At 36.3% G+C, this 26,834-nt stretch overlaps 1 protein-coding gene across 5 annotated transcripts in view; it reads right to left on the bottom strand.

Moving 5' to 3' along the window:
• The window catches only part of Pak (serine/threonine-protein kinase PAK 3-like protein), a 392,921-nt gene extending 366,372 nt beyond the window's left edge, over window positions 1-26,549 (bottom strand). For 2 of the 5 annotated variants that reach the window (XM_090410869.1, XM_090410868.1), the window contains exons 1-3: window positions 26,414-26,549; window positions 25,965-26,176; window positions 22,005-22,108 (exon numbers count right to left, since the gene is read on the bottom strand). The gene's annotated coding sequence lies outside the window, so the exon portion shown is untranslated. The remainder of the gene's footprint in view (window positions 1-22,004; window positions 22,109-25,964; window positions 26,177-26,413) is intronic. The other 3 variants (XM_090410867.1, XM_090410871.1, XM_090410870.1) reach the window with 2 other exon arrangements.
• Window positions 26,550-26,834: the final 285 nt, after the last annotated feature.

The raw sequence follows: 26,834 nt of genomic DNA, 5'->3' as shown, positions 1-26,834 counted from the left end.
GTTCCACTATTTTTGCATCTCATTCTATCCACTACCAAGAGGCTTGACTTGAAATCTCACACCATTATTTCATATAATCTATTGTTTCCTTTTACACAATCTATTTTAAAATCAAAAGTTAGATCTTTCTGCTGTCATCCATCCTACAAATACGTCCAAAAATGTTTAGTTTTCTTCTAATTATTTATTTATTAGATTCTCTTTTAAATTTCCTTTCGTATATAATTATTCATTCCTACCTTTTGTATCCATCCAATATCTGATGTACCTGTAACCTTATATAGGTGAAACGGGTTGCACAAATCCAATACGAAAAGAGGAACACAAGTGAAATTGAATTCCACAACTGGGAAAGCAGGTCTTTCTGTTAATGCCTTTGATATAATCCACATAATATCCCTTTCCAATCATTTCTATAGAACTTATTGAAATGGATCTGATCATTACATTGTAAAGAAAGCTGAAATGAATGCAAATTTAAAGAAGCCTGTAAAATGTTAATCAACAGCCCTAATTTCAGAGTAATGATGGCTTAAAAATTTCAAGAATATAGTCGTCATTTGACCCAAACAACATTTGTTTCACAAGGCAATTAATTCTTAAGTAATAAAACTCTAGATCTTCATTTAAAAAACTGGAATGAAGACTAAGCTGCCTCATCATCATCAGATTGATTTTAATGTACTCTTTCCTCCATTCCCAAGCTTTCTCAATAGCCTCCAAAATATTTTACAATCTTCCTGATCTCCATCTTCTATATTCTTACCAAAAGTCTTCCTAATGACTACTGCTGCTGAACTACTTCTACACACAGTTTCTGGACAGGATATAATCATCAAATTCCATTTACCCTCAAGGGGTTTACAGGATATGATAGAACTACATGAAAAATTTACATCATTACTAACTACCTATCTACAATTTTCCTCCAAAACAATCAATTACCTGTCAAGGCTCCAACATTGTCAGATCTTATATTTCTATCTTCTAAGGCACTTTTTACCATGTCAATCCACCTATATCTTGGTCTCCCTCTGGGTCTTTTTACTGCCAACCTGACAGAGAACACTTGTTTTGCTAATCTTTCCTCTCCCCCTTCTATTTAAGTGACCATACCACCTGAGATTAGCTCTGCTAACACATTCCTGGATGCTAACAATATTAAGTTCTTCCTAATATCCTCGTTTTTAATATGATATTGCCATTGATGCCATCTGTTCATGCCCCTAATCTTTCTCAGACTCTCATTTCTGCAGTCTCTAGTCTTTGGTCAAGTATTTTATTTCTAACCCAGCTCTCAGATCTATAATTTAAAAATGGAAGTGTATAATACCAGCCATAATCTCACCAAAAGCTTAACAGAAGCTTCTGAGGGTGAAGGTCTTGTTTTGGCTGAGGTTTAGCCTATTCTGCTGAATGAACCCACTGCCTTCAGTCCTTAACATTCTTGTCAAGTACAGTGGTATCTAACTAATCTGAACCGCTTTAGTCTGAACCCTCCAGTAATCCGAACTGTGGTTTGAAAGAAAAAAAAGTTTTATTTATTACGTATTTATTATTTTGTGTACTATTATTTTTATTTAATAATTATTATTTTAACTATTATTATTATAATACAGTATAACTACATGATACACAAAACTAGGAAATTCAAAACATGCATAATTTGGTTAAAAATGGAAATCCAAATGTTGAAATTTCACAAACAGATATTACAAAATAGATTACAGGTAGAACCGAAAGCGAATTTGAAATCAAATCAGATGCTGAAATTATAAATATGATGCTACAGAATGAATTAGAAGATGATGACGACAAGAAAAAAAAAAGTAAAACACGAAGAGGCTGTTGACAGTTTTAACATGTGTATAGAATGGGCTAAGCAGAATGATGTGCCATTCAACAAAATTTTATTGCTAATGCAGCTCTGAGAAGAAGCATTCGAAAAAAGTTTAGCTTCCAAGAAGCAAAAGAAAATCAGTGACTTTTTTTTACAAAGAAATTAAAAAAACTTTTTTTTGTATTATTTTGCGAAGCTTTTTTTTGTGTTGTGTACAAGAAAGTGATTTTTTTACGCAAATTAAGTTATGTACTGAACTATGCAATTTTATTAAATTAGAATCCTCAACAATACATACAAACTAAATTTTTACTAAAATAAACTTGTGCACTGTATTATTTTTTAAGTTTTACATTACAGTATAGTAGCTTTTTTTTTCCTATCAGTTACTTCATTTATTTATGGAATTAAATTGATGTATCATTAGAATCTGATTATTTTTGTCTTAAATGCTAGTTATTGTTCTCTCTTGGGGGAAAATTCTCTAATCCAAATGAGCACGGTTTTTATAAGTTTGGATTAGCGAGATACCACTGTATTCACTTTTCATCACTGGTGACTACACGACTCAAAAACAGAGACTGAACCTCTCAAGAATGTAGAACAGTACAGATGTCGACGTGCTCTGTTCAAATGCTCATCATCAGTTCGGGAGAAACCCACTTGTCAAGCTTAGACACTATTCCAAGTTCTTGCAAATGGCAATGGAAGGTCGATGACAATGAATTAAGATCTTTTGCTAAATCTTCAACAGGTGCATTGCAGCTTCCAGCATATTATTGGGAGAGATAGGGCACCTAGAGTGAGGGGAGTCTTTCAAGCTAAAGTCATCCCCTTGTCGAAATTTCTGGAACTATCACTGGCACTTTTGCAGATATAAAACATTATCGTTATACACTTCCTGCACATTTTTTTTTTTTTTTTTTTTTTTTTTTACAGTGTTAGCAGCACCATTGCCTTTTTTTGAATTCAGAAAGTATGATATGCCTAATGTGCTCTTCAGTGACCTCCATAGTAATAAAGGGTTATTTAAACAATAACTTATGTAACATTACTTTTGGGATGACCTGATACAACTAAGAGATCATGGGTTCAAATCCCTCCATGGACATGGATGATTGATTGTTTTTAGGTAGGAGATGAATTTCATCACCTGGTGTGAGACCACCGCCTCACTTATTGGAAGCCTGAAGAGGCCCGAAAAAGTTCCATGTTTGGTCTCTAGAGCAAGGTTCTCGGACTATCTGAAAAAATAAAATAAATATATATGAGTTGCACTGCATATCCATTTAGGTTGGGTGTGTTCAGTGGCAAGCTATGGAAATTTTAACAAAGGGCTCGCATCGTCAGCAAAAAAAAGCCGTATTTCACACAAATACTTTTATTAATACAGCTTGTGTACTCCTTAATCAAACAGTATGAGGGGACAATCAATCTGTAAAGGCTATCATTTTTAAACAAATATTTCATGATCTAAACATAAAATTTTTGCACACAATCATCTGTGTTAATTTATCTTACATAAGAAAAACATTTTTATCTATCAAAATATAATAAGAATAAAATCTTTTATAATCGCACATATGCAATAGCCGCAATTTTTATAAACAAAATAAATTTGTTTGTTCGAGATAAGTTTTTATGACAAACAATCTATAAATAATAAATACATATTATCTAAACACAATGATATTGAAATATGTTATATTTCTCTTTTGTTTTTATACTTCATGTGATAATCAATGGTACCAATCAAGGGACATTATTTTATAGTCATGTTTATTTATATGTGATTACCAAAAGTGAATTCTTATTTGTAAAATGGTAGTAACAGTAACTATAATATTTTATTTAATAAAATCACTTTGTTAGGTAACCGTATGAGTTTGTTGCTTTATATATTTCAAAAAATTATGTTTTTTTTTTGAAAAAATAAAAAAGTTAACAAGAAGAACAAGGGGACTTGCAAATTTGAGAAAAATTTAACAAAGGGCTCAGGCGAGCCCTTTATAGCTCACCACTGGGTGTGCTGTTGTGTGGCTTATGCAACTTAGCTAAAAATGCACGTCAATATGACCGTATGATTGCATTTTTATTAATGTATGAAAGTTTTAAGAGTGCATAGTGCATCAGCACTCATCTTAATTGGTCCAATGCAATTAATTGTAGGAAAAATTTGAATACTTCATTACCAATTAATATAGTTTTAAATATGGAAAGCATAAAGGTCAAACGAACAATAGCTATGCTTCACATGCACCATTTATGTGAGAAGCACAAAGGGTTTATACTTTATGCTTTGTGATGAGATTATCATTGGCAAATACTACAGTGAGACAGATAATTTGAATTTCCACACGATTTTTAAATACAGCCATATAATCCTCACAGAAATCAGAAAAAAATCACTTGGGAAATTATTTTTCTGGATCGATCAAAAGAAAGGCTGAAATAACTAATTTTACTTATTTATACATAAGTTCCAATCTCCTTTGACTATAATCAAATCATACAATTCATGAAAGCTAACAGAAAATGGGACATTCAGTAGATCGTCAACACTGTTTCTAATTGTAAATTATTATTACACCTCCATGGAGTCCAAAGACTCATCGAGGGAGGGCACCAGCTCTATATTTCTGTCTCTTCCACTCAAATCCACCAGTTGACCGCAACTACATCAATGCCATCTACCACCACTAGTTTTTCCAGACAATCACAAACATCCATGCTCACGGTGGGATTAGAACCTGCAGCCTTTGGCTGTAGAGTGGATACACTAACCACTCAGCCAGCCAAAAAAGTTATAAATTATTTATAGAAAATTACTTGTCTATATCAGTGTTCTAAACATGTCAGTTCGCACTTCGGGACAGAGTGTGTGTGTGTGTGTGTGTAGACAGCATTTTTGCAATCTGGCCACATGGTTGGATGGTCGGAAAATTGAGAGGATTAGGATCTTGAGTTTTGAATTAGTGGATCAGAATTGATTAGAGTGGTGAATTAGATTACTATTGAATAGTTAAGATGAAATGATATATAGAGGTAAATGTTCTATGCTGTATATAATGGTTGGGACTTCTGATTGATATATTTAGAGGTAAGCTTTCTTCCATTTGTCTATTTTTGTGATTACACATTGCTTAGCTGGTAGACTCTTGCATGAGTCCGAGGGATTTGTCAATAGACCACCCTCCTAGATTGTCAGGAATAAGACATCGGAATCATCCCTCATTGTACACAAGGATGGAAAATGTAAAAGATATCAAGGACGCCATTCAACAGTTAAACAAAGCTATATCACTTGACATTCTCAAATTAATTCTAAAGAAATTTGAAACGGATTATCCTGGTTGCTTGAATCTCTTCACTCAAGTAAATGACACAGAAGATGATGATTTGGACATCGAAGAGTATATTACACCTGCTCCACCTACAAAGACTCCCCAACAGTTCGATTGTTCACAGGAGGAACAATCTAATAAAAGATGCAGAACATCAGAAGGTGGAATGGAAGATGATGTAACAACTCACCAAAATCAGATCACCCAAGATAGAAAAGAAAAGGTCCTCCAGTTATCCTTCGAGATAAAGATAAATGGACCTCAGTCTCAAGATCCATAGGAGAACAAAATATCAATTTCTCCTGGGCAAGAAATACTGAAGAGGGTGTCAAGATTCACCCTACCACTGTCACATATTATCGCATGATGATGAAAATGCAGGACAACTCTAAATTGCCCTTCCACACCTTTGTGCTAGCAAGCGAGAAGAACTTAAAAGTAGTTCTAAGAGGAGTGGCTGAGGGCATCACAACTGATGAGATCACAGCTGACCTCATCAATCAAGGATTGACCCCAAAGTCAGTAGAATGTTGAGGTCAGATAAAACACCAATGCCACTGGTGTTGGTCGAAATCTCCAACACACAAAAAAGAATCTCTGAAGTTACCGACATTTGTAAGCTTAAAATTACAACCAAACCTCTAAGGAAGAAGGCATCGGCAGGGCAGTGCCACAAATGCCAGAGGTTTGGGCATGCCCAAAAACTGTGCAGAACTGCCTACAGATGCCTAAAATGTGGTGAGGGTCACCAAACTAACTCCTGCACCAAGCCCAAATCCACACCTGCCTGCTGTGCCAATTGTAGAGGACCACATCCCTCTAATTACAAGGGATGCCTTTTCCATCCAAAAAACCGTGGATCAACAAGAACGAACCACGCTCCTCCAAGCAATGACACAAACAACGAAACAGGTCGCCCTCCAGATCATAATACCTCACATTCGGCAACACAGGAAGGCACTCGACCTTCATCCATGTCCAAATCATATGCAAAAGCAGTAAAAACCCAGACTCCATCGCAAGAGCGAACAAGCTCTAATCTCACATCAGCTTTAACCTCGTCACTTGCAACAATGCTGCATGAATTCAGCAAAGCAAGCACCTAACCATCTTCGAAAAAGAGATTCTATCTAGAAACCCAATCCATATTAACAGCTCTCTATAATGTTTAAAAAATTTAAACCAAATTCTCTTATGATAACAGCATGGAATGCCAATGGCTTAACAAATAAAATTCTCGAGCTGCAAGAATTCACAAAAAGATACAATCCAGACATAATCTTGATCAGTGAATCCCACCTCAGACCATCAAACAACCCAAAACTAAGAGGTCATATTTTATATAGGACAGACAGACTTAATTCTAATGGAAGCGGCATAGCTATTTTTATTAAAAACTATTTAAGCCACAACTTGCTGACCAACCCACAAACACCTCCACACCTTGAGGTGACAGGTGTGGAGGTGCACACTAATAACGCAGGCAAACTCAAAATCTATGCAGCGTACAATCCTCCCAGCATTCCACTACTGACAGCAGACTCAGACTTCACCCTCGGCTCCACGGATTCCATAATTATAGCAGGAGACCTCAACTCCAAACATACGGCCTGGTTCAGTTCGTCAATCAATTCCAAAGGCCGTACCTTATTCAACTACACGTTACTCAACTCATCAATAGTAGCTGGACCCACTGAGCCCACCCACTACAGCCCATAAGGAAGTTCTGATGTATTAGACATGGTTATCCTCAGAAACAAATATCAATACCAGCTGGAGACAGAAGGGCTTAACTCAGATCATAATCCCATCCTGCTCAGGTTAGGACTTCAAGATCAGCTCTCCCCATCATTCTTTACCATGGGACAAGCTCTCTAAGGTTCTCCCAGTCCACATCGGTCCACCCCCCCCCTCCCGTCATTCGTAAAAAAGAAGAAATAGACCAAGCTGTAAGCAATTTAACTAGGCAAATCAACACAGCAATAGCATTAATCACTCAAACCACTGTCTTCCACGCTTCCAACTGGATCCCAGAAGAGATAATGGACCTGATTAGGGCCAAAAATAAAGCCAGAAAGCGATATCACAACACCAGAGCCCCGCAGGATAAAACAACCTGAACAGACAGGTTCGAGAAGCCCTCCAGATGTACAGGAATTCAAAATGGGAATCCAAACTCAGGGAAATCAACCCAGAAGATAACTCCATGTGGAAGTTTGTAAAATATCTTCATACCAAAAGACAACCACTTCCCCCTTTGAAGACCAATCTTGGAATTGCACACTCAGATGAAGAAAAAGTAGAAGCTCTAATTGACAATCAGGAAAATCAATGCAGCCCATCTTACGTAAACTTAAATAACAATCTTATTTACAATGTTCATCGTAAAGTTAGAAATGCACTAAGACAGCCTAAGGATGATTCAGAAACCATCACCCCCACATCTCCAACAGAAATAGTAAATATTATTTCCCATCTGAAGAATAAAAAGGCCCATGGCCCTGACAGCATTACCAATAGAATAATAAAGCTACTCCCATGGAAAGCCATAATTCATCTAGTTAATATTACCCCACAGATTGGAAAATCTCTGACATTATACCTCTGAAAAAGCCTGGTAATAGCCCACAACTTCCCCAAAGCTACAGGCCCATCAGTCTTCTTTCCTGTCTTGGCAAAGTAATAGAAAAGGTCATCCTATCAAGACTACAATCAGCAGTGGACAAAAAGAAAATAATCCCAAATGAGCAATTTGGGTTTTGCAAAGCTCACAACACGGTGTAACAAATTCACTGACTAACAGAACATATCACTCATGGTTTTAACTGGCACCTTCACACTGCTGCTGTGTTTTTGGATGTTGCCAAGGCCTTTGATAAGGTCTGGCATCAAGGCCTTATCTTAAAACTAATTGAAAACAATATCCCAATTAAACTAGTGAAACTCATATATTCATATATTAATGAAAGATACATGCAAGTAAAACTCAATGGAATTGTGTCATCAAGATGCAAAATCCTAGAAGGGAGTACCTCAGGGTTCTCTTCTGGCCCCAATACTTTTCACAACTTACATGGCAGATATTTCTCTCAATTCAAGAACTACTATGGCCCTTTATGCCGATGACACCGCTATTCTAGCTAGATCGCTCAGCCCTTGCCTAGCAATCACTAGACTCCAAGGAAGTATAAATGAGCTAGCAAACTGGCTCACCAATTGAAGGATTCAAATGAACCCCCTCAAAAGCTCAGCCATGTTGTTTTCAAGAAGAAAGGTTTGCAACAAAGAAGACATCCTGCTCTCTGGTCATAAGATCCCATGGCAATCAGAGACCAAATATCTTGGGGTATTAATGGATAAGAAACTCCTTTTTAACAAGCACATCAATCTCATTGGCTCCAAATCTTCCAAAGTAATAGCACAGCTCTACCCATTGATCAACCGCAAGAGCAAATTGAACCTACATAATAAATTGCTTCTTTCCCGGATGGTAATACGTCCCATCATTACCTATGCCTCACCAGCATGGAGTCACACTTCAAGTTCAAACATTTCGAAATTGCAGAGAATCCAAAACAAATGCCTTAGGATGATCCTGGATGCACCATGGTTCATCAGAAATTCACAGATTCACCGAGAAACCAGCATTTCCTCCTTTCTTCGGAATCTTGCAGAAAAATTCTTCATGAAGTCAAGTTCACATTCAAACCCACTAATCGTACAAGCTGTCAATTACAATGAGACTGATTACTACAAACACAAAAGACCGAAGGTTATTCTTCTCTCAACTGATCATAGCTAACACAACTGCCCTCAGAAGGTGAGCTAACTGCTCACAAACCTCCCATTCCCAAATAACTCTCATTACAGATAAAGAGGAATATGAAAAGCACTAGTGCTTCACCCATCCTGTCAGTAATGTTAATGCTAGTTTGCACTTTATGCATGCAAAACAGATGAAACCCAGAATACAAAAACAGCAACTCATGACAAACGACAGCATTCAATTGGATTGGTTGACACAATAACCAATCACAGCTACTGATTTCTGGAGGCTATTGCCTCAGTGCACACCCTGCCTCACCTTTTGGGTTTAAAACCACTGGAACACTAAGAATTTGACCCACTGCACCATCTAGTTAAAGGGCTCAAAAGGTGTCCATATTTGTGTAGGCATACTCGGGCTATTAATGCGAATGCAATGTTCATGCGAATAGTGTCCTCTTCGTGAAACATTAGTATATTGTGTTTAATTTTAGGAATCACATGAAGCCAGGAAACAAAGGAGGGGGGGGGGGTCTTTAATAGAAATAAATGGGTTCTCCAAAAGATGTGCCAAGGCTGTACAAATGAAAAACCAAACATACCATAACAGACTCAAATCAAGAACTCAATCCTCCTTTAGAGCTTATACTGAAGCCCAAAATAGTTGCAAAAAACAATCAATGCTTCCAAAACAGAGTTCGAAAGAGCAAAAAGCAGGAAACTAGCAGCCTGTCCAAACGACAGCTGAGCTTTTTGGTCTCTCGCCAAAGCAATTGGCGATAACTTCTGCCCAACATTATTCCCACGCCTACTGTATCCAGATGGCTCTATTGCATCATCACAACAGAAAAAAAAGCCAATCTTCAGGTTTCACACTTTGCTTCCAATGAATGCATAACTGACAATGGTAAATGCCCCCCAACCATTCCAGATGCCAAAAACATGCCTACAATACCACTATATCCTTTTTCCAGAAGAGATCAGGAAAAAACTTTCAGGACAATTGGAGGAAATGCCATCATAGCCCTGATGGCATTTCCTCCATTTGTCCTGAAAGTTTGTGCACCAGAACTGACTCCTGTCCTATGTTGCCTGCATATACTCTCTTACTCCACTGGTATATATACCACAACCTGGAAATTAGCCCATATTCAACAAATTCCCAAGAAGGGCAGCAAGTCACTTCCGTCCAACTAACACCCTATCTTGCTCACCTCAGTCCTGTCTAAAGTAATTGAAAAAATCATCAATTCCCAACTTCTAGACTACCTTGAAGGCACCCACCTAATAAATAACCACAAGTATGGATTCCGTCACTGCCGATCAACAGGAGATCTGCTCACATACATCACCAATCTCTGGACAAATGCCATGGAGAAGATTTGCAAATCTCGAGTGGTTGCACTTGATATCTCCAAAGCTACTGACTGGGTTTGGCACAAAGGCTTACTAAGCAAACCACCATCATTTGGTCTGTCTCACTCAGGACATCTGTAGTTGGATTGCCAGCTTTCTGTCTGGATGAACATTGTGTGTGATGGTTATCCTCTCACCATTCAACTAATGTCGGGGTTACACAAGGTTCTGCTCTCAACAAGCCTCTTCCTGCTATATATCAATGACCTACTTCAATCCTCAATTCTGACCTCCAAGCCATCGTCCAATGGGGGTTCAGATAATCTCATCAATTCAATGCTAATAAAACCTAGTGCTGTCTTATTTATCATAAAAAGAACCATTGATTCCAAGTTATTTTTTGATGATAGCCAGATAATTTGAGATTTCTCTTCTCAGAATTACCCTGACATCAAATCTCCTCCTGGAATAAACACATTACAACCATTGCATCCTCAGCTTCAAAAAAACTAGGATTTCTCTTTCGCTCAAGATGTTCTTCACTCCTAAACAGTTGTTAACATTACGTAAATCGCAAATCTACCCATCTATTGAATACTACTCCTCTTACATATGGGGTGAGGCCCTAAAAGCTCCCTCAAAATCTCGACTCAATACAGAGGAGAGCATTTAGAATTATTAATGGCCCATCTCGTGGGCCATTAATATTTACAGGTTAGCACAAGAATAATGTTTAATTTGCCAAATATTTTGGTCTGAATATTACAGTCCATCTTCAGTGACTACATAGGAATAGTTTTAAAAAACAAAGTGGAATACGAACAATTGATCATTCATACATAAAACGTGCCGCGTGATGTCATATCGCTAAGTATTAGAAGAGTAAACATTAAAAAAAAAAACATAATTAAAGATATTAATTCAGAAATTCAAATAATGATCTTAAATAATATTATACTGATTAAAAAAACATAAAATAAAATAAAAAAAACGTGTATATATTTCTAATCATTATGTCACAAGTATCGTTAAAAAATCAAAAAATCGGAGAAAGGGTATGCAAAATAAAATCTTTCAACTTTTGCAGTAGGGCATTTTACAGTATTAGGAATACCTCTATTTCATACAAAAATTCTGTAATTCAAATTAGAATTGAAATGGAGCTTGAAAATAATCACTGACTGGAGCTCATTCTGTCAAAAAGTTTGCTTTGAATGGGCTTGGAAACATTCAGGACAAGTAGGATGAAAAGTGGTAGAAATAAATAAATCATATTGTATAGATGTGGTTCCAGGGCATTAGATTTTTGGTGACACAGAATCAGGTAGATGTTTCCATTCTGTAGAAAACATTTCTGGCCTTTACAAGGTTACGTTTGGCCAATTTGCACAAAAAATCACGTATTCATAGCATTAACACTTTTTGAGCTGATATTTGGCTAATAGCTAAATATCAGCTCAAATATGGTCAATGGGGCATTATATCAAGCAATACTTAGTCTTTATTTGAGTTGTGAGTCAGCAGTTAGAATTGAAGGAAGTGGAGTTTAATGTTAAATCTGGTGTGAGACAAGGATGTACATCATCCTTTCCTTCATAATGGATCACATTATGAAGGAAAGTGGTATTAAACATGACAAAATTGGAGATGTTAATGTCAGCTCTTTGCTTTATGCGAACAATATTATACTTCTAAATAAATCTGTTATAAGTCTGCAAGATTCCGTGAAGTGTGCTGTGAACGGAGAACCTGTGGAAATAATAAAATTTGAGCTATTTAGGACGATTTTTAGTGAAGATGGTAAATATAGAAATAGACAACAGAATCAACAAAGCTGGTATGGTAGGAAGTCAATTGAATAAATTCATGGAATTTATTCAATTCATGAAATAAGAGAGAAATTAGTCAGAACACTAATTAGCTGTATACAAGACAGTGTTCAAACCAGTTTTAACTTATGGATTTGAGAGCTGGGTCAGAAGTAAAACACTTCACCAAAGATTAGAGACTGCAGATATGAGAGTCCTGAGAAAGATTAGAGGCATGAACAGATGGCATCAATGGAAATATCATATTAGGATATTAGGAAAGAACTTGCCATTGTTAGCATCCAGGAATGTGATAGCAGAGATAATCTCAGGTGGTATGGTCACTTAAATAGAATGGGCAAGGAAAGATTAGCAAAACAAGTGTTCTCTGCCAGGTTGACAGGAAAACAACCCAGAGGAAGACCAAGATATCAGTGGATTGATACTGTACAAAGTGCCTTATTAAATGGAAATACAAGATCTGATAATGTTGGAGTCTTGACAAGTAACAGACTGATTTGGAGGAAAATTGTAGATAAGAAGTTAGTAATGATGTAAATTTTTCATGAAGTACTATCATATCCTGTACACCCCTTGAGGGTACATGGCAAGAATTTGATGATGATGATAATTTTAGACCTTCAAAAAGCTTTTGACTCAATATAACAAGCATTATGGAAAATTTTAGATTATGGTATAGACAATAAAATCAATAGGATTATTAAATCTCTTTACTTCTCATCTGATATGAGAATTGAAATTAAAAATTACAGCTGTGAACCATTCCGGGCAGAACGGGGGGATAAGACAGGGATGCATCTTGCGCCCTCTTCTTTTTAATTGTTTTCTGGAATATGTCATAGATGAAGCTCTTCATGAATATGACACTGAATAGTACTTGGCAGACTAAGAATAAACAACTTACGTTGCAGACGATATCGATCTTCTGGCAGAAAGTGAAGAAGAATTACAAGAGATAACCAGCCACATTTTCGGAACATTAAAAATGTATGGATTATACATAAGCCTGCAAAAAACAAAAACAACGATAACCTCAAAATTAGACATTGAACCCTTAAAGATACAAATCGACAATAAACAAATTGAGAATGTAAACAAGTTCACTTATCTAGGAAGCACCATGAGTCAAGATGGTCGCTAAAAAACCAACATCATCATCATCAAATTCCTGCCATGTACCCTCAAGGGGTGTACAGGATATGACAGTACTACATGAAAAAATTACATCATTACTAACGTCCTATCTACAATTTTCCTCCACATCAGTCTGTTACTTGTCAAGACTCCAACATTATCAGATCTTATATTTCTACCATCTAAGGAACTTTGTAACGTATCAATCCACCTACATCTTGGTCTTCCTCTGGTTCTTTTTGCAGCCAACCTGGCAGAGAACGCTTGTTCTGCTAATCTTTCTTCGCCCATTCTTCGCACATTATTGGATGTTGACAATGTCAAGTTCTTTCCTAATATCCTCATTTTTAATATGATATTGCCATTGATGCCATCTGATCACGCCTATAATCTTTCTCAGAACTCTCATATCTGCAGTCTCTAGTCTTTGGTCAAGTGTTTTACTTCTGACCCAGCTCTCAGATCCATAAGTTAAAACTGGTTTGAACACTGTCTTGTATACAGCTAATTTAGTGTTCCGACTAATTTCTCTCTTATTCCATATGAATTTATTCAATTGACTTCCTACCATACCAGCTTTGCTGATTCTGTTGTCTATTTCTATATTTAATTTACCATCTTCACTAAAAATCGTGCCTAAGTAGCTGAAATGTTTCACTTGTTCCACAGGTTCTCCATTCACAACACAGTTGACATTTTCAATGATTCTGCCATTTTCATTGTCTTTGTCTTTTTATTGCTGACCTTCATACCATATCTATTACAACAGCTATTCAATTTAGTCAGAGAATCTTGCAGACTTGTAGCAGATTTATTTAGAAGTATATCATCATCAGCATAAAGCAAAGAGCTGACATTAACATCTCCAATTTTGATATCATGTTTAATACCACTTTCCTTCATAATGTGATCCATATAGATAATGAATAACTGAGGGGGTAATGTACATCCTTGTCTCACACCAGATTTAACATTAAACCATCTTCCTATACTTCCTTCAATTCTAACTGCTGACTTACAACTCAAATAAAGATTAAGTATTGCTTGATATAATGCCCCATTGGCACCATATAACTGTAGCGTATTGAATAACTTCTCTCTTGGCACCTTGTCATATGCCTTTTCCAAATCGACTAAACTTAAATACAGATCTCTGTTATATTCCTATGCTTTCTCGACTATTTCTCGTAAAGTGAAGATTTGATCCTGACAGCTTCTATTTAGCCTGAATCCAGCTTGTTCTTCACCAAGCTTTTCTTCCACAATTCTTCTCAACCGTTTCTCAAGTATACTTGCATAGATCTTGCCAGGAACACTCAGTAGGGAAATACCTCTGTAATTCTCACATTCAGTTTTATTTCCCTTTTTATATATGGGTACTATGAGAGCTCTACTCCAATCATCAGGAATTCGTCCCTCTGTCCAGGCTTTCTGAACTATGCAGTGCAGCCACTGTAACTCTTATACCACCATACTTCAGCATTTCTGGTCGAATATCATCTACCCCCTGCTGCCTTTCCACATTTCAAGCCGTTTTTTTCTACTTCAAGTATGGATATGTATTCCTGACTGCATGCCTGGTCAACGTTTTTTACCACAGTGCTATCATCACTGCTTATTTCATTTAGCAGTTTTTCAAAGTAATTACTCCATATTTCAAGGATATCTTTTTCTCCTGTTTTCATGTCACCTTTATCATCTCTAACTCCTTTTACAGCACTCTTTCCTCCATTCCTAAGCTTCTTCAACAACCTCAAGAATATTCTGCCACCTTCTTGATATTTATTTTCTATATTCTTGCCAAAGTCCTCCCATGACTTTTGTTTAGCTAGTTTTACACAGTATTTAGCATTCTTGCATTTGTCTCTATATTCTCTAAGAGCACAAGCTGACTTATTTGACAGGAACTTTTGATATGCTTTCTTCTTTTCCTTCACTGCCTCTTTAACTTCCTGTGTCCACCAGGGAGTTCTGATTTTTTTAACCTTGCAGATAAAGTCACCACATGCCTCTCTGGAAGAATCGATCAATGTTTTTTTCAGAGTTTGCTACTGAATCTCCAAGGTTTGATTCCAGTTCTCAAACTCTTTCATTTTTTCTTCAATAATCTTTGTGTATTTTAGTCTACAGTTCACATCTGAGAGCTGCTCAACTTTTATTCGCTTTAAAATAGTGATCTAAAAAGACTAAATAGTGATCACTTTCAATTTCAAATCCTCTTTACACTCTGGTGTCCTACACCAGGGAGAAAACATCACTATCAACAATAACACAGTCAATGAGACTTTTCTTATTCCTTGCCTCTTCTCTCCACGTGAATTTGTGCACATTTTTATGTTGGAAATAACCAGTCCATGTCCTGAGCAGAAATCCAACAGATATTTGCCATTATTATTAGCTTTGCTCTTTTCTCCAAATTTTCCCAAAATATTTTTGTATGTCTCACAATCATTTCCTACTTCTGCTATTTAGATCCCTCAACAAGGACCAACTTTTTCTTTTTCATTATGTCAGTTGCTTTTTCTAAAGCCTCAAAAAATTCCTCCACTTCTACCTTAGTAGAACCTTCTGTGGGACCATAGGCACAAATAAGGCTCATTGTCCAGTTCTCCATTCTCATATTTGCCCACATTACTCTACTTGAGACTGCCTGCCATTCAAGAAGATTAGCCTCGTATTTTGTGTTGAATACTATGGCTACTCCTTCTTTTCCTTGATTGTCATTGCCTGAATATAACATTTTGTATTTATTGCTCAGAAAGATCTCACCAGTTTTGGTCTTTTTTGTTTTAGTCACCCCTATTATGTCGATCTGGTACTTATCTAATTCCTGAGCTAGCTCCATTTATTTCCCATTCAGGCTTCTTATGTTGATAGTACCGATCTTTAACTCTGGTGATATTGAGTTGGGGTTTGTTTTCAGATTTGTTCCCGTAGTTGACTTTTTGCTGTTCGCCCTGGTTCCCTGGCAAAAACAACGGGGGCCTTGTTTAACCGGACAACGCCCCAGCCAGCATGAAATTATGTTGTACCATCATTTTTTATTTTGTTTTAACCAATAAGAATACAATTTGGTCGGCTAAATCCCAAATTGCCAGCCCATTCTCATTCGTTCAGTATCCAAATAGATACCCAACAAGGTGCACCACGAGAAGGTGAGGATTGGACATTAGGTCAGAAGCCCTGGTCGGTTCTCCGCATTTCTTTAAAGGCTATGTGGAGGTCTCCTCTCAGTTATACAGCTTTGATCCTTAAGCACTCCTCAAAACCGACATTAAATACCAAATTGCTAAGGCAATTGTGGCCCTACAAAAGTTAAAACCATTGTGGAGAGATAACAGAATAGCAATCACAACCAAACTAAGACTAATTGACACTTTGGTGAATGCTATCCTCTCGTATGGTTGTGAAGCCTGGACTTTACTGAGGGAAGATGAGAGAAGACTCATGTCTTTTGAAATGAAAACTTACAGAAGACTCTTGAGAATTCCCTATACTGCTCACGAAACCAATGAAAATGTTCGGAAACTGATTAATTTAATAGACGAGAAAAAAAGGGGAGATATTCTGACAGTCATCAGAAGAAGACTGATGAAATGGTTCGGACATGTGGAGAGGGCTAATGGCATTCCAAAACAAACACTAGAAGGAATCGTTCAGGGATCAAGGGATGGGGCTGACCTCAATTAAGATGGACAAATTCCCCCATTTCTCAACTGACATCAAGAACAAGAGACCGAGATGATTGGAAGAGGATAACAAAGAACATCATCTACCAGCCATGAATGACCCAACGATCCATTTATAAATGGAAAAGAAGAAGTTAAGTCATGTTGTTTATTCATCTATTATTATGTGATATTCTTTTCAGAATCATTTTTCATTATGGAACCAATACACACAAGAAAAATGGCAACCAAGACATCGATGTTGAACAATATCAACATGCAGAATCTAGTTCAATGTCACATGTTTTTAATGTATTGGGTGCCAAGAGTGAATAGTTTGTCACGAAAGAATGAAGTGATTGATAATAAAAATATAAGGTAGGACTGCCAAGGTATTGTGGAGAATGTAGCAGAAGCAATGAGTGATATTGCACAAAATATGCATAAGAGTTTGAAGGAAGTGTGCAATTTCTTTCCATCACGGAAAGAAATTGCATGCTTATGCAGACCCCTTTGCAGGACAAAATGTGAGCTTGAAAGAATGGAGAAATTATTGCCATGTGGTACAGAAGGATGGAGCATCAAAGAAAGAGCAAACGGAGAAATGCATAAAAGTGCGAGAGTGGGAGAAAAGGTGCACTTAAGAAAGTAACAAAAGCATGTTTTCCAGGTGCAATGATAAAGGATGGACGTAAGTATGCAGAAGAATGGAGCGAACAAGTTGATTATATTGGCTGGCACAAATTATTTGAAAGGTGAGAAATATGCAATGAGAGAAGATATGAAAGAGTTGTTAGTGAAAGCGAAAATAAATGGTGAGAAAATAAAGATTGTGAGTCTGCTGCCTCAGTATGATACTACAGAACTGAGAGGGGCCATGACTGCCAATACCAATGAGAAGGTTGTGCAGGAGGAATGGTGCACAGTTTATCGATGTATGGAGTGAATTTGATGGATGAAAGGACTTATATATGGCTGGTGGACTACATTTAAATGGTTTCAGAGTTAGATATTTAGAGAAGGCATTGTTCAGAGAGTGGGAGTGCAAAACCAGGGAAACTAGAGATATAGGGAGGATGAAATCAAGCATATGTCTGGCCACCCATGATAAATGAGCTTGGGTACAATAATGATTATGCAATGCAGAACGGGATTTCACAAGTCTCCAATTTAAACAGATTGGTAATGACATTACACAAGGATAACTATGGGTATTAAAGGGATGCTGAAATGCATGTACACGTATGCAAGCAGGGATAAAATGTAAAGACTATTGTATTTTCATTGAGAATAGAAGGAACAGGACCAGAAGTGGGGTATTGCTGATAGCTGCAGAATTACAACCAATAAAATTACAATTTAAAGAGGATATTAGGTCTAAGGGAGATGGTTCATTTGAGGCTGTCTGGTGTGAGAGGCAAATAGGACAAAATACGTTGTTGGGTCCACAGGAAGATTTACATGCCATATATCAGCAGATTAGCACAATGAGTATAAGTTGAACAATTATTATGGGAGACATCAACTGGAGAGAGGAAAGGGGAATGGCAAGATGGAAGTGGGATTTATACAGTTGCTCAAGGATAATTACATGAAACAACATGTTATAGAGGTGACAAGGGATTTGAGGGTGCTGGATCTGATAACAGCATCAGAAGATGCATCAATAACCAAGCTAGACACTCTGCCTCCAATTGGGGAGTGACCATGCAGACTTGTTCTGGTAAGTTGCAAAACATGTGAAGTTCTCTGTCAAGAAGGGGTTTATGCTCACTTACAAGGCTAGTAATTATGAGAGACTCAGGGAGTCATCTTGGAACAACCATGGCATCAGAAGCAACAAGAAAAGAATGTCAATAGTGCATGGCAAATGATCAGAAATTGCATGAGAGTAGCAGTATCAGACTGCATACCCAGAACTTGGTTTATCAGAAGGATAAACCAAGTTGGAATTAAGTGGATGAGTAGGGATATAAAGTTAGAACCGCATATAAAAAAAAATATTGTGGAGGAAATAAAGAAAAAAGTGATCAGCATACTCATGAGCAGTACAAAGTGCAAGCAAGGGTGACTAATATGGTAAGGAAGAACAAACCAGACTAATTCTCCATCTGATTTGTTCTTCCTTTAGCCAAACAGGCCAAAGTAAACCCAAAAGAGTTTTTTCATTATGCCATTATATGAATACCAGGATATGTTAATTATTATTTTTTCATTAAGTAAAATTACTATTATAGAATGACTTTAAACAATACTCATGGTAGGAAGGTGAAACTGAGTAATCAAATTGCAAAGGTTAGTCTCTTAAGTCAACTACTACTACCTCAAGAGACAACTTCTCAGTTGTCTCTTGAGGTAGAGCATATTAAAAAATATGAAAGTGAACACAGCAGTGGGACTGGATGACATATCAACCCATGTACTATTTGAGCGTGCAAGAGAACTGGCGTTGCCTCTGACAAAGTTGTTCAATCTAAGTCTCAGCTGTGGCAGAGTTCCAAGGGAGTGGAAAGAGAGGAATGGTGGCTCTGTATTGGAGCCACCATTCAAGGTGGCTCCAAGACAGAGTAGCAAACTACAGACTAGTTAATATATTGGGAGTGGTTATTAAAATATTGAAAAATTTGGCAAAATGTAAAATATAACAGTGGGTGGATAAGGATGCAATACTCTATAGTGGGCAGTATGACTTTGTAAAGGATAGGTCCTGTCTTAGTAACTTATTCACATTTTATAATAAATGTGACAGCAGAACTGGATAAATATAATTGCTAAACCATGATAATACTGCTTGATTTTGCAAAAGCATTTGACAGAATACCACATAGAAAACTATTACAAAAACTGGAGAGGATGGGAAGGGATATCTGAGTTTAGTAGTATGAATAGAGGGATGGCTGATGGAGAGACACCAGAGAGTAATATATGGTGGTGTGCAGTCTAAGAGAATGATGGCGACTAGTGGAGTACCTCAGAGTTCAATACTAGGGCCACTACTCTTTAATTTGTACATTAATGACACAGGGAAAGATTTAAGAGGGGGATATTCAGTTGTTTGCTGATGATGCAAAACTAGAGAGAGCAATAGTTGATAAAGTTAATGCAGATATCCTGCAGGATGATTTAAATAAATTGATACTATGGACAAACAATAATGATCATCAATTTAATGTTACAAAATGTAAGGTTAGGCACTTCAGGTTGAAAAAGTTGCATATGGTGCATTCATACTGATGGGATTATAAGAAATTGATGAGGCTAGGGACTTGGGGATAATGGTGAACAAACAGTTAAGTTCAGAGCATATTGCAAAAGTTGGTAAAATAGCTCAACGAATGAGTTAGATGTTGAAAAAACACCTTAAAAAGTAAAATAAAGAAGTTATTATCCCTCTGTATAAGACTATGATTCAGCCACATCTCGACTACTGCACACAGATTTGGTCACCTGGGTTTCTTGGTGACTAGGAGGTCGTTGGAATACTTCCTATGAGGATAGGTTAAAGGTTTGTGGGTTACAAAGTTCAGTTGATAGAAAAGAGGGGACATGATAGAAGCTTTTAAGGTATTAAATGGGTTTTATAAAATTGATACACGTGGTGAAAATTTTCAATATATGACATATAGTAAGAGAACCAGTGGCCATCGGTGGAAATTGTGTACGAGCGTGGTTAGTAACGATGTGCGAACCAGATTTTTTGTGTGGAGAGTGGCAAGTGGAATGGATTACCAGAATTGATTGCAAGTTCCCTGATGGTGAATGGATGCAAGGAGAGGTATGATAGGATTTGTGTGTATGATGGTTGATTTGGGTCTCCCATGATGAATCTCTGGACTGCATGGAGATGCTGTAAATAATAATAATAATAGTAATAATAATAAACCTCTGTTACCAGCATATGAAAAGTGAGGTTTCACTTCAGTTATGAACACCGGTGTTATTATGCAGCTGGAGCAAGTTAAAATAGAATTAGAGTGCTTATTATTATATGACACCTCCAGGTAGTCCAAAGACTCATCGAAGGAGGGCACCTACTCTACAACTCTCCATCTCCACCAATGCTATCTACTGTCCAGCACTAGTATTTTCACAGACAATCACAAACATCCATGCCCTTGGCAGGATTCAAAACCGTAGCCTTTTGTCTGGAGAGTGGATATGCTGACTGCTTGGCCAACCAGGCCACAAATAATAATAATCCATGATACTTGCCACGTATCCAAAGTTTGGGAGAGCATATATATTTGTATGTATGAGAGCATACGAATGAATGAAAGAAATCACAGACACATAGACAAGGAGGGATTCGAACCTACAGTCTTTTGGTTGGAGACTGGATACGCTAATCACTCGACTAACCAGGTGACTAATTTGGGGTACATTACAAGTTTTATGCGATATTTCTTTTATTTTACACTTTGTTCCTTTTAAATGAATAAAAAATGTGGAAGCATTGGAAAGAGTGATTAATTAGTAATTAGTCACTGATGGACAGAGGTTGAAAGAATGTGGATTGTTGAGTTTGCTAGATAGGAAATAAAGGGATGATATGATAGAGATGCTTCAGTTAGTGAGGGGATTACAAAAAGCACAGAAGGTGAGAAGGGAAGACCCACAGACCATCCCTGGAGGTTGTGTGTGTGGTGAAGGTGTAAGTAATAGAATTTTTACATGGAGAATTGCGAGTGAATGGAATACATTACCAGAATATGTTAATACAACGAGTGTTAAGGAATTTAAGATTCAGTATGATAAATATGTTGTCAGTTAAATGAACCTCCACAATGGCCAACTCCATAGAGGGTATAATAATAATAATAATAAATAGCATAAAATTCAGAAATTTTCTCTCAATTTTAGTGCAAACTCTGAATGTTAACACGTACTTGAAAATTATACAAGATGCCAAAAAAAGTACTATCGAAAACAGAATTACGTGGTAAATTATATACAGAGAAATATACATAGTCTATATTTAAATTGTAAGTCAGCAGTAACTGAAGGAGGTGCAGGAATGTAGTTGGATACAAAATCAAGGATCACATTATAAAGGAAAATAGCATCAAACCTGTTATCAAAATTGGAGGTACTTTAGCTCTTTATGTAGATGATTTCATACTCCTAAATAATTATGGTACAAGGCTTCAGGATTCTTTACCTAAACTGAATAACCTGCAACAAATTTGACATGAAAATCAGCAATAAAAAAGAAACTAAAAAAAAAAGGGTAACTTGTAAGACATTAACTACATTCTTAATTATGAACTTTTAGAATAAGGAAAATATTTCTATATTTAGGCATAATTTTATTAAGTGACACCTCTGATTCATCATGGGAGGGCACTCTGAACTACTTAATTCTTTGCATTAGGACACTAGCCATCATCTACAGCCCAATTATAATATCTTTGTCAGTTAATTGTGCATGTTCTTTGGCCAATTTGTCTTTTTAGCAAAGATAGCAAATTAAATCTTGAAAGAGATAATAGAATAAGCAAATGTAAGTTTCTGTGGTTAAGCAGTTCTTATAAGTAATTTTCAGTATTGAGACCACATATTAATTTAAAGAGTTTATTAAAAATAAACAAAAAACGCAAAAATTAAATTTTTTTAATTGTTTATTTTTAATAAACTCTTTTGATTAATATGTGATCTCAATACCAAAAATTCCCTACAGAATAGAATAGAATAAGCAAGTGCTTACATATATCAATAGTCAAGTGAATTCACATGCATGACAGAAATTGACCAAACAAATTAGTATTGTAAGAGTGCTTTATGCAAGTGTAGGATTAAGAATAAAACAGTTGACTGGGGACTAGACACAGTTCTAAGTAAATGAGGCAGAATTGAATGAAAAATGAATATATCAGGAAACAACTCAACAGCATTTAATTGCGTGTAAACAGAAATAACTTAAGGTAATAAGGTTAAACCAAATGGGAATGGTACATTAACAAAATAGGTCTTTTATGCTGGATTAGAGGAAAGATGTCCCAAAGGATGACTCAGCCAGTTAGAAGCTGAAATATAAGATCAGACAATACTGAATTCCTGAAAAAAACTAATTTGAAGGGAAATAATCTATGGGGTCATATGTTACATAACTGGTTGGAATGAATGAGTATCTCTAAATAAGAAAAATAAAATGGTTGGATATCTTGCATATTTGGGTTTTAAAATGACAAAAAGTGTTTCAGTATATAATAATGAGGAAGTGTAATACTGATAACCAACTGCCAGGTTAAAATGGTTGAAGATTGAATTGACAACAAAAACCAATAGAGATGAAGTGGTGGTGTTTAAGTAAATGTCTTTGTGCTTGGTAATATGTATGCCATGCTAATGTTATGTTCAGAGGAAATATCCAACACCTGCTCCACTTACCCTCCTTAGAGATTTTTTCTCCTGCACAAATTAAACATATTTATACACAAATATATTTCAAAAGAAAGAAAAGATGCTAAGATAATTTATTTTAAGCACCTCGTTAGCACAAACGGAAGAACAACAATACATTGCACCCTTCAATTGCAAAAGAACCAAGTGATTCTCGTCACAATGAGAGGAATCTTTACATGATCTTTATCAATTGAAGGTCAGTCAAATTTCAGTCAGTCTCATACGGAGATAGCATTATTCTCCCAGAAATCCGGGTTTTTCATCTCGCATACAGGCAAATCACAAACAAGGCACACAATTTACACTGATGGCAGTATATGGCACTGTGTGTGTTAAATGTCAGGGTGTAGTTGGAAGATGAAGTAGAGAAAACACTGAGGTGAGCTATGGAGTAGTGTGTACTCCCACAATGAGTCCTTGGAAGTGTCATTTAATAATAATGCATAAAAGCAAAGACAAATATAATGTGCCATAAATTCTATGTTAGTATTTCTGCCACTGTCAGTCTGGCCAGTAAACATCTAGAATTATCATGCATTCCAAATCAACACAACCAATCCAAAGAATTGTGGAAAGAAAAATAAATTAAATATAGGTAACCAATATTATACACACACACACATTAATGTTCATTATTTACTCGGTAGAACTGTATATAAAAAAGGAAATTAAATGACTCTACCGAGAATGACAAGTTTAATGTTAAGATACAACTAGTTTCGTTGAATACATCAACTTCTTCAGGTATCACTAGCAAAGAATTAAATCAAAAATAACAGAGACATGATAAAATACATTAACAGATCTAGAAATAAAGCACACAAGTACATTTACATTTAAAAGAGAGGAATGCGTGCTTGAGTTCCAACTGACGTTGACTACATGCGAGAGCTGACGTGAGTGCTCCAGTATCGGATAGTGGCAACGTGCGTGTCAGAGATATTATAGCTAAGGCTATTGTTAATATGAGATGAAACAAGCGATATTTCTCTAGATTCAATTATTTTTCTTTCAGTTCATCATAGCACACATGGATATTACAAGTTAGTGGCCAGTCTACGAGGTGTTGGCGGTCCTCATCCGAGTTGATAGAGAAGAGAATGGCTAGAGAGAACGCTGGCTCTGGTTCTGTTGTAGGAAATGTCTCTTTTGTGTTCTTCCATGTGTTCTTCCTTGCCTCCTTTTTAAAAAACCTTTGTGGTACTTCCTTTTCTCATATAAAAAAACTCAGCTGATTTTGTCTCTAAAATAAAAGACAAACTCTACGCATCAGATTTAATGGCAAGTTTCGATACTGTTTCCCTCTTTATGAATGTACCTACTCAAGAGGTTCTTAACCTTCTCCAGATAAAACTATCCAAAAAATTTTTCTCCTTACTCTCTCACTCTGTGAACTCAGGATACTTCAAATATGATAACAAAATTTATAAACAAAACTCGGGTTTAGCTATGGGCAGTCCGCTCTCTCCAATTCTTGCTGATATATTTCTTCAGGAGTTTGAAGAAAAAGCTATTAATTCCTCGAGTCTTAAACCTAAAATATGGTATCGTTACATTGACGATGTATTCCTCATCTGGGAACACGGCATCGACAACCTCAACAATTTTCATTGGAAAATCAATTTCACCTGTGAACTTGAATCCAACGAGTGTCTCCCCTTTCTGGACTTAAAATTTACGATGCGATGAAAATATCAAAATCTCCATTTTTAGGAAACCCACAAAACGAATTAAAAGAACATGTTCAACAGTACCAAGCTTTACACCCCTCCACCCAACATTTTACACTGTCCTTGCTGATGTTAGGTTTGTATGCAGCTGAGCAGCCATGGAAACCCATGTTCTTCAGCTCCTGACAAGCTGGTGCTGCTTGCATGGGCATTTCGAATTCAGTTTGAAGCTGAGGAAAGGCAATTTTTTTGAGCCATAAGTCTCCATAATTGGCAGTGCCATTCTGTGATTTTATGTAGCCAACCAAGCACAATTGTCATATTGTTGCTCCTAAGCATTTCTACTTCATTACAGAATCACTTAGTTGATTGAGACAGCTGCAGCAGGGCAGAGATTTCCCAAACTAAGGAAATTTCTGCCCTGTGATAGTGCAAGGCTGAAAATCACTCAGCTCTTCAGTACAGTCCATTTTACTGTTAATGCTTGTCTGTGAAGATTGCAAGACTGTACTTACTTTTATACCTGGATGGGCCATGGTTGTTTACACATGTAGCCATATCCACTACTACAAAGAGATATCTCATTCCACATCCTAGCACCAGTCATATAAAATTAACTTTGCACGTCATTTTTTAAACAAAAACCTGAGATTAAAGAAAAGAGATATCAGTGGCTCCGTTTGTGTTTTTAAATTATTAAATAATGACGTGATAAAGACAACTCCTCTAATATCAGTCATTTAATGAAAACATGCGTGGTAGACATAATACTATTTTTTAAATAACGGTTTCACACATGTAAAAGAAATATACAGGAGTATTTAATAAATTCTAGTTTCCTTTATGTGTGAAACCGTTATCTAAAAAATAGTATCTCCTTCGATAAAAGGTGAACATGAAAGGCAAATATCTAAACAGTAACCACTTCTTAAATATATTACATCAAATAAACTTACCTCAAAATTAACTCGCACAATTCATTAACTTGAAACTAACAAAAATTATTCCAGTTTCATCCTACTATTTGATATAACGAATGAGTACAACTGTTTTTACAGGACAAGACATCATTTTTATTGGTCACCGCTACAAAAACAATACACGCGATATGATTCTAAAAGGATAAATCCCTTCAAGACAATTTGACAAGTTTGCAGCTTTTCACTACCTAAAAAGGTTAGTGGGTTAAAAAAAAAACAAAAAATTAAAAAATAAAACATGCACCTCAGCTGCCTTAAAAACTGATCTTAAAACATATATACAATTAAAACAAAGAATATAATATAATATCAGCTAGCAAGAGGGTGCTGGATTCATTGACAACAGTAACTGTACCAACAAAACTTGACTACAAAATAAAATTTTAAATACAAAAGGGCAATCATCGGGAAAATAATCCATTTACCTTGGAGTCTGATACAACCTATGCAGGTAATAATATCACACTCGTTACTACACTTCACTTTCCAAAGTCACACGCGGCTTTGTCGGCAACATTCTTAATGCCTTTCGCTTAATCTTTCAGCGACTTCCCTCATGCGAACCATAACAATGACGTCACTTCTGCTACATTCGCCCTCTGCATTAACGAGGTTTTTTTATTTACTTTAAAAAAAAATCGTAATAATAATATCATCGAATGATTTTATTTCTCGTTGATATATATTATAACAGTTAAACGATCATTTTCTTCGCAAAAACTTGAGCTTTTAACTCACAGCTCAAAAAAATTGACGAGAAACCTCAAAGCTCAACTGTTTAAGTCATAGTAAAATAAAAATAAAAGACAACTAGTAAAATAAAACATTCATACCCTCGAGTACTCC

The sequence above is a fragment of the Typopeltis vanoorti genome, chromosome 21 (assembly GCF_054136105.1).
Source record: "Typopeltis vanoorti isolate ZY-2024b chromosome 21, IOZ_Tvanoo_1.0, whole genome shotgun sequence".
Taxonomy (NCBI): domain Eukaryota; kingdom Metazoa; phylum Arthropoda; class Arachnida; order Uropygi; family Thelyphonidae; genus Typopeltis; species Typopeltis vanoorti.
This window is presented reverse-complemented; position numbering and strand designations above follow the sequence as displayed.